Source organism: Trichechus manatus, unplaced genomic scaffold (genome assembly GCF_000243295.1).
Source record: "Trichechus manatus latirostris isolate Lorelei unplaced genomic scaffold, TriManLat1.0 scaffold00005, whole genome shotgun sequence".
Taxonomy (NCBI): Eukaryota; Metazoa; Chordata; class Mammalia; order Sirenia; family Trichechidae; genus Trichechus; species Trichechus manatus.
The window spans coordinates 33,565,218-33,575,233 of record NW_004443941.1 but is presented as its reverse complement, the minus strand read 5'-3'; the positions used below and the strand labels follow the sequence as shown (position 1 = coordinate 33,575,233).

Here is a 10,016-nt window from a genome sequence, read left to right as displayed (position 1 = left end):
AACTCCCTTTTAACTGATTGGCTACTCATAGCAGATCTCATCATGAGGTAATTACATTATATGCGATCTCATCATAGAGGTGATTACATCATTACACAGCTGTCAAACTACATCGTAACTGCCAACTGCTGAGAATCATGGCTCAGCCAAGTTGACACACAACATTAACGGTCACAATGAGCTAATTGAAGTTTAATTCCCACAGTTGGTTCAAACCCAGCTGTCTATTCCACTGCCTCAGAGGGAAACTCAGTCCAGAGGCCAAGGGCGGTGCTTAGGCTAGTTTAGAGTATGACTATCAAGCTAGAGATGTTTCTGTGGGAAAATTATCTTTGAATTCTCACTTAGGATTACAGGTTATGTGTCCTCCCCTCTCATGGAATGGAACAATGTTTCCATTAACAAAACCTATCATGTTGTCCTCACCAAGATGAAGATTTCTCTCAAGGAGCTGACATTTTTCTGTGGGGCTAAATGCCAGGGGACCTCTTTTTCTCTCTGTCAAGAGCCAGGCTGCAGGCCCTGATGGGGTTTAGGGGTGTCCTGCAGGCAGGTGTGGAAGTGCTGAGGGTGGGAATGGAGAATCTTGGGGGTGGATGGGGCTCTGTGTAAACCTCCAGGGATGCTTCTTGGTTTTGTATTACTCCTTCTGGAAACTTCAGGGAAGACCTGAGTGTTCTCCTTTCTATTCCTTCCATATCTGGCTTCTAATTGGCTATTTTCCCCCCTTGCTACTATAGCATAGAAAGCTTCTCTGCCTGTCTGATTCTGAAAGAAGGGTATGGCTGATTTGAGGCTTTCTAAGGGTGTTTTCTGCTCTCAGTTACAGATGAAAAAAGGTCTCTTATCTCATGGAAAAAACAAAGAAACAAACAAAACAACTGGTTGCTGTCGAACAGACTCCAACTCATGGCAACCCCATGTGTGTCAGAGCAGATCTGTGATCCAGAGAATTTTGGTTGGTTGATTTTTTTGGAACTAGATGACCAGGCCTTTCTTCCGAGATGCTTCTGGGTAGGCTTAAACTGCCAGCGTTTTGTTTAGCAGCTGAGTGTGTTAACTGTTGACACCACCTAGGCTCTTATCTTACGGTAGCTATTCAGTAAATAGCTGTTCAGTAAATATTTTTTAAATTAATAAATCTCTCACCTCTTTTTTCTGCCTCCCCCATTGGCCCATAGTATTAGGTGATAAAGGTGAGTCTTATGTACATAGAAGATTGATTTGTCTGTATTTCTGAGGAAAATCCAGACTCTGAGCAACTGGGGCAGAGGATCAGACCGAGGTTTTTAGGATGATGCGGGAAATGGATTGACTGGAGGATAATGGAGAGATGACCAGGGAGGGCTGAGTGGAGCTAGTGTCTGCAGGTTGTGGGTGGGAGAAGGGTGGACTCAGAAGCTGTGTTAGGCAGGACTTTTTTGATTGTGAGTCAAACACACACTTCATACTGTTGAGCTGATTCCGACTCGTGGAGACCCCATGTGTTTTAGAGTAGAACTGTGCTCGATAGGGTTTTCAAGGCTGTGACCTTTTGGAAGCAGATCATCAGGCCTTTCTTGTGAGGTATCTCTGGGTGGATTTTACCTCTAACCTTTTGGTTAGTAGCCAAGTGCGTTAACTGTTTGTACCACCCACCGACTCCAGCCTATGGAAAAGAGGCTGTTTATTGTATATAGCTGGGAGGCCTAAAGGTTATGCTAGTTTCAGGTCTGACTGGATCCAGGGGCTCAAATGGTGATTTCAGGACTAGAATTGGCTTCATAGTTTGCAAAGCCTATTGCAAAATGAAAATGTGGGAGCCCTTGTTGGAAAATGGTTAAGAATTTCAAGGCGATGACAGTAGATCATTAAATCAGCTGTGAGGCCCAGTGTGCTTGTACCCTGTGTGAGCACATAGGCACATGAGCATGAAGCTGGCCCCGGTCAGGACCCTTTCTCTCTCAAGCCCCAAAACTGCTGATCTCTAATTGTCTTTATTCTCAGTCAGGCTTTCTCCATGTGACATCAAAATGACACCAGCAACCCCAAATCTGCGTCGTCCTTAGACCTTATGATCCCACAGAACGACATAGTACTGTACCTGTCTGGATACCTCTGGTCAGAGTCCCAGGGAGAACTCTGATGGGAAGTGGGTCACCTTCCCTGAACTAGTTGCTGTAGCTAGTGCTTTGGAGGACTCTGAATTGTCAGGGTTGTGGTGATGGGGGTGAGGGAGGAGGCAGGGCCAGCGCCACTTAAATCTCATGGACCAATTGGGCACATTTTAGAATGGGAGGGGAAAGAATCAAGGAAGGGATGCCGGATGGACAAAACTGCATGTCAGCTACAGTGGGGGAGGTGGGAGGCAGAAAAGTAGCCCCATAGCATCACCCATCCTGGAGCCAGAGCAGAATGAATGTCAGGGCAAGGGGTACAAATTGGAGATGTGGTTCCTGAGAGCAGGCAAGTTGAAGAGCTAGAGAAAGAAGGGGAAGGAGAGAAGGATGAAATCCTAGCATATGGCATCAGGAAGGATGGAAAGAAAGGGAAGTCCTTTGGGACCTCCGAACTATAGTCTAAGATGGCTTTCCTTGGTTGGCGTTCATGAGTTCAAGGAGTTTTGTCATTTGGGGCCAGCCTGTAGTCACCTGGGCAAGATTTGAAACTGACATTGCAATTTAAAAATTCTTGTAGTTTTTGAGGATGAGCATCAAACAGCTTCCCTTAAATTTACTTCCGCTGGGAGATACAAGGAGCTCCGGAGTCATTTCTCTGCCACGTATTTTGTGATCTTGGGCTAATTATATTACCTAATTAAACCTCCGTTTTGTCATCTGTAAAATGGGGATCTTGATAATTCCAAAATAACTGATGAAGACTAGTAAGGTGCTTGATACAGAGGTCTAAAGTAGGTGTTTTGTAAACACTAGCCGTTCTCACGGCTAATACTTGTCTCAGTGGTTTCAGGAAAAGAAAGTTACTCCGTGCGACATCCACGCGCTGTACATTTTTCCAGAATACCTATAGCCAGATTTAAAATGTAGAAGTAGACAACTCATTTGGGGTAGGTAGAATAATGCCCCCCCCCCCCCAAGAATATCAGGTCCTATTCCCTGGAACCTCTGATGGGATTAAGTTTTATTAAGGAGATTTTCCTGGATTATCCAGGTGGGCCCTAAATGCAATTGCAAGTGGCGTCTTAAGAAAGAAGGCAGTCTGAAGATGGAGGCAGAGGTTGGAGTGATGCTGACAGTCACCAGAGTCTGGAAGAGGCAAGGAACGAATTATTCCCTAGACACCTGAGGCTCCAGAACTGTGAGAGAATACATTTCCGTTGTTTTAAGCCACCTAGTTTGTGGTAATTTGTTGCAGCAGCCATAGGAAGCTAGTACACCTTTTTGATGTGGGCCTTGGTTATTTGCTTCAGTTCTTGTGTTTACCATGATACTGCACTTGCCGATGTTTCCTGTTTAGCCCTTTCATGAACCAGTTATTTTCTGCTCTGAATTTTTTGTTGTTACCATGTGTTTTCATTAGTGGAAGCATGCTGAATCATTGAGTGTGTCTGAATTTTTCGTAGGTAGTATGGATTTTTTTTTTCTTGCCCCTTCCCACAAGCCTACCCTAAGTGTTTAGTGGTACATATGAAGTACCACTAATTACACTCCAGAGATCCCACCAGGGTCTATTGGTACATATGTGTCAAACCAGAAAAACCTAACCCATTGCCATAGAGTTGATTCCAACTCATAGCAACCCTATAGGACAAAGTAGAACTGCCCCATAGTGTTTCCAAGGAGCAGCTGGTGGATTTGAACTGCCAACCTTTCGGTTAGCAGTTGAGCTCTTAATCACTGTGCCACCAGGAAAAATTTTCAAAATTTCTTTTTCCTGCCAAAAATTCAGACATCTTGTACAATACCCTGTAAAAACAATGATTTGCAGGACATGCCCATTTCTTTGGTTTCAGACAGTCATAAAGGCCCCTGCCTTGCGGGAGCACACACTGTCAGTAGTGCAGCAGCTTCCCAATAAACCTTCAGAGGCAGAAAGAGTACTCAGTCCTTAGAGGTACCCGTGAACACCTCTCCAGGTTAAACTCTGGACAGCCAGGTAAGATTACTTCAAGATGGCAGTTGCCCAGGTTGTTCCTACCACACTCAGCTCATAGACAACACAGGAGCTCCGGGGTGGAGCCTGCTCTTAAACATGGAGATAGTGAACCAGTGGTGCAGTCACTCCACAGGATAATGTATTTTATTGTGGAGATTCTAGATTGAGTGGCCAGAGGGACAGTTGCCTTTTAAGTTTTAGAAGAGAAGTAATCTATCTATCCATACAGTTCACACTGAACGGAAATTATTGGCTGAATATGAATAATAATCATGAGTCTATTATAACATTGATTCTACCATATTTAGAGGTGCAGGTGCTCTTCAAGTTTACCTTGTCCCAGCAGGATGAATGGTCCAAACCCTTATCATAGAACTGTGTTAGTGCTGCAGTGATAGTGTCGTTTATTCTACCCTTCCTAACAGGAATATACTTAATCCTTTTAGGCAGAGTGAGGAAAATGATACTTGAATAGTTAAATCTCTTGTTTTGGGGTGATACTGCATAATATCTCCTGTCTTAGTTATCTAGTGCTGCTGTAACAGAAACACCACAAGTGGATGACTTTAACAAACAGAATTTTATTCTCTCATAATTCAGGAGGCTAGAAGTCTGAATTCAGGGTGCCAGCTCCAGGGGAAGGCTTTCTCTCTCTGTTGGTTCTGGGGGAAGGTCCTTGTCGTCAGGTCCTTCCCCTGGTCTAGGAGCTTCTCAGCACAGGGACTCCGGGTCCAAAGGATGTGCTCTGCTCCTTGTGCTTCTTTCTTGGTGGTATGAGGTCCCTGTCTCTCTGCTTTTATCACTTTTCTCTCCTGTAAGATAAAAGGTGATGTAGGCCACACCCCAGGGAAATTCCCCTTACATAAGATCAGGGCTGTGACCTGAGTAAGGGTATTGCATTCTACCCTAATCCTCTTTACTATAACCTAATCTTGCCTCATTAACCATAGGAAGAGATTAGGATTTACAACCCATAGAAAAATTTAAATCACAAAATGGACAACCACCAAGTACTGGGAATCATGGCCTAGCCAAACTGACACATAACATTTCGGGGACACAGTTCAATCCATGACATCCCCTAAATGCTAAGACTTCCTTTTCTTAGTTTTCAGAACAGAATTTAATACTTTTGTGCCATGATCAAACTTTGAATTCCAAAATGATGGCACAATTTTGGTCTTACATTTAGACAGTAAGATCATTCCAGAAAGAGGGTGTTTGAACTTTAAGTGATGATGATAAGTACTGAAACATTGCTGTAGCTGGGTCCCTTTTTGAACTCTAGATTGATTCACTTCTCAGGAATCAATGTTAAAAGGTAATTTAAAAATGAGGGCATAATGATGACTCTCAAACAGATATAAAATGAACACGTCAGAGATTTTATTTAACTTATTATTTAATGAGGGAACCAGTGAGATATTACAGATGGTTCAAAGGAGGGCTGAAATGAGTTTATAAATAGATGCAAAATGGGTTTATCCACAGAACAATAATCAATTGAATTTGCATTTTCACAGTCAGGAATCATTTGTTTTGGAGGTGGAGCCAACATGGCACTGTAGGCAGAAGCACCATGCCATCCTTCCACAACAAAGACCCGAAAAACTAAATAAAACAGACAAACGTCAATCCTGGAACCCTAAGATTTACAAGAGGGAACCATTTAATCTGTAAATGCCAACAGCGTCAGAACAATAAAAGAGGGAATAAATGGTGTAGATACAGAGCTTTCAAATGGAGAGAAGTCAAGGTGATACCAAATAATAAAAGACTGGTTCATACTTGAGAAGATAAGTGTCAGTTTCAAGGTAACCACAAAGAAAGTTAACAGACCTACTCATCAATATAAAGAAGAAAACATAAAGTCGCAGCACAACAAAATCTACAAAAATGAAAGAAACAAACAAACAAAAAATACACAAAAGGAATTCAGCACAGGAGAGTAAGAGGAACAAGGAAAATGTCAGTACCACAAAAACAAAACAAAACTACAAAATGACAGCAATAAACTCACCCCTATCAATAATTACACTGAACGTCAATGGCCTGAATGTACCCATAAAGAGACAGAGAGTGACAGAATGGATTAAATAACAGGACCCATCAATATGCTGTCTACAAGAGACACACCTTAGAAACAAAGACATAAATATATTAAAAATCAAACGGTAGAAAAAGATATATCAAGCAAACAGATACCAGAAAAGAGTAGGAGTGGCAGTACTAATCTCAGATAAAATGGACTTTAAAACAAAATCCACCATAAAAGACAAAAGCATTATATAATGATTAAAGGGACAATCCATCATGAACACATAACCATAATAAACATCTACTCACCCAATGACAGGGCTCAAAAATACATAAACTCTAACAGCACTGAAAAGAGAAATTGACAGTTCCACGATAATAATAGGAGACTTCAACACACCACTCTCAGTAAAGGACAGAACTTCTAGACAGAAACTCAGCAAAGATACAGAAGATCTAAAGGCCACAGTCAGCCAACTTGACCTCATAGACATGTATATAACACCCCACCCAACAGCTGCAAAGTACACATTCTTTTCCAATGCACATGGAACATTCTCCAGAATAGACCACAACTTAGGCCACAAAGCATCCCTCAACAAAATCCAAACATTGAGATAATACAAAGTATCTTTTCGGATGACAGCATTAACCTAGAAATTAACAACAGGGAAAGCAAGGAAAAAAAAAAAAAAGAAACATGGAAACTGAAAAACACCCTGCTTAAAAACCACCGGTAATAGAAGAAATCAAAGACGGAATAAAAAAATTCCTAGACTCAACCGAGAATGGAAACACATCATACCAAAACCTTTGGGACACAGCAAAGGCATTTTATAGCAATAGATGCACACATCAAAAAAGAGTGGACAAAATCAAAACATTAGCTATACGACTCAAATGAATAGAAAGAGAACAAAAGAAGCCCACAGCCACCAGAAGAAAGGAAATAATAAAGATCAGAAATAGAGAATAGAAAAACAATGGAAAGAATCAACAAAACCAAATGTTGGTTCTTTGGAAGGATCAACAAACCATTGGCCAAACTGAGAAAAGAAAAAACAGGAGGGGACACAAATCAAATAAGAAATGAAATGGGGACATTACAACAAACTCAACTGGAATAAAATGGATCATAACAGAGTACTATGAAAAACTATGCCCCAACAAATTTGAAAACCTAAAGAAAATGGACAAATTTCTAGAAACACACTACTTACCAAAACTAACACAAACTGAAGTTGAAAATCTGAACAGACCCATAACAAGGGAAGAGATTGAAAAGGTAACCAGGGATATAAAAAACCTATAAAAAGAAAACTACAAAACACTACCGCAAGAAACCAAAAGAGAACTGCATAAATGGAAAAAAACATGCCATGCTCATGGATAGGTAGAAACAACATTCATTTTGAAAGTATCAATTCTACCGAAAGCAATCTATAAATACAGTGAAATCCCATTCCAAATACCAACAGCATTCTGTAAAGAGATTGAAAAACTAATCATTAACTTTATATGGAAAGGAAAGAGGCCCTGGATGAGTAAAGCACTATTGAAGAAGAATGAAGTAGGAGATCTTGAACTACCTGACCTAGGAACCTACTATACCACTACAGTAGTCAAAACAGCCTGGTACTGGTAAATGATGGGATACATTGACCAATGGAACAGAATTGAGAACCCAGATGTAAATCCATCCACCTACGGTCACCTGATCTATGACAAGGGCCCAAAGTCCATCAGATGGGGAAAAGATAGTCTTTTTAACAAATGGTAGTGGCAAAACTGGATGTCCATCTGCAAAAAAATGAAACAGGACCCATGCTTCACACCATATACAAAAACTAATTCAAAATGGATCAAAGACCTAAACGTAAAACCAAAAACTATAAAAATCATAGAAGAAAAAGTAGGGTCAATGCTAGAGGCCCTAATATACGTAATTAACAGGATACAAACCATAACTAACAAAACACAAACTCCAGAAGGTATGCTAGATAACTGGGATCGTCTAAAAATTAAACAATTATCAAAAGACTTCACTAAAAGAGTGAAAAGAGAACCTATAGGTTGGGAAAAAATTTTTGGCTATGACAAATCCGACAAAGGTCTAATCTCTAAAATCTGCAGGAAAATCCAGCACCTCTACAACAAAAAGACAAATAATCCAGTTAAAAAATGGACAAAGGATGTGAACAGACACTACACCAAAGATGTTAAAGCAGCTAACAGACACATGAGGAAATGCTCACGATCACTAGCCATTAGAGAAATGCAAATCAAAACCACAATGAAATACCATTTCACCCCAACATTACTGGCACTAATGAAAAAAACAGAAAATAGCAAATGCTGGAGAGGCTGAGGGGAGATTGGAACTCATGCACTGCTAGTAGGAATGCAAAATGGTACAGCCATTGTGGAAAATGATATGGTACTTCTTTAAAAAGCTAGAAATAGAAATACTATTTGATCCAGCAATCCCACTCCTAGGAATATATGCTGGAGAAATAAGAGCTGTCACACAAATACACATGCACACCCATGTGCATTGCAGCATTGTTCACAATAGCAAGATGGAAACAGCCTAGATGCCCATCACCAGATGAATGGATAAACAAACTATGGTACATAAAGACAATGAAATACTACTCAATGATAAAGAACAATGATGAATCTGAAGCATCTCACAACATGGATGAATCTGGAACACATTATGCTGAGTAAAATAAGCCAATCACAAAAGGACAAATACTGTCTGAGTCCACTACCATGAAAACTTATGAAAAGATTTACCCACGAAAAGAAACAATATTTGATGGTTATGAGGGAGGGGTGGGGTGGGGATGGAAAAACACTAAAAACACTAAGACATGATTAGATAATTGGTAACTTTGGTGAAGGGTAAGAGTATACAGTACTGGGGAAGCCAGCACAACCAAGGCAGAGTCATGGAAGCTCCATAGACACATCCAAACTCCCTGAGGGACCGAATTACTGGGCTGAGGGCTGTGGGGACCATGGTCTCGGGGAATATCTAACTCAGTTGGCGTAACAGTTTATAAAGAAAATGTTCTACATCCTACTTTGGTGAGTAGTGTCTGGGGTCTTAAAAGCTTGTGAGCAGCCATCTAAGATACTCCACTGGTCTCAGCCCATTTGGAGGAAGGGAGAATGAAGAAAACCAGAGACACAAGGGAAAGATTACTCCAGATGACTAATGGACCACAAGTACTACAGCCTCCACCAGACTGAGTCCAGTACAACTAGATGGTGCCTGGCTACCACCACCGACTGCTCTGACAGGGATCACAATAGAGGGTCCTGGACAGAGCTGGATAAAAATGTAACACACACACGCACAAAATACCTAACTTACTGGTCTGACAGAGACCGGAGAAATCCTGAGAGTATGGCCCCAGATACCCTTTTAGCTCAGTAATAAAGTCACTCCTGAGGTTCACCCTTCAGCCAAGGATTAGACAGGCCCATAAAACATAACGAGACTAAATGGGCACACCAGCTCAGGGGCAAGGACAGGAAGGCAGGAGAGGACAGGAAAGCTGGTAATGGAGAACCCAAAGTTGAGAAGGGGGAGAATGTTGACATGTCGTGAGGTTGGCAACCAATGTCACAAAACAGTATGTATACGAATTGTTTAATGAGAAGCCAGTTTGCTTTGTAAACTTTTATCGAAAGTACCAAAAAAAAAAAATCATTTGCTTTATTATCAGTTTTCTACAACTTACTGAGTTGTAAGTTGTTCAAAGACAGTGAAAGGCAGAGATAGCCTAGAAGGATTCCCTAGACTGGACACTCAGTGATCTTTTTTTTCCATTTCAGAGTTTTCCCAATTTTTCCTAAGAGATAGTATATACTTT

The 10,016-nt window shown here is 41.0% G+C and overlaps 1 protein-coding gene across 10 annotated transcripts in view; it reads left to right on the top strand.

Annotated features, from left to right (window-relative positions):
- The first annotated feature begins 939 nt into the window (after positions 1-939).
- LTBP1 (latent transforming growth factor beta binding protein 1) overlaps positions 940-10,016 on the top strand; it is a 666,638-nt gene continuing 657,561 nt past the window's right edge. For all 10 annotated transcript variants that reach the window (XM_023736106.1, XM_023736096.1, XM_023736101.1 and 7 more), the window contains exon 1: positions 940-958. The gene's annotated coding sequence lies outside the window, so the exon portion shown is untranslated. The remainder of the gene's footprint in view (positions 959-10,016) is intronic.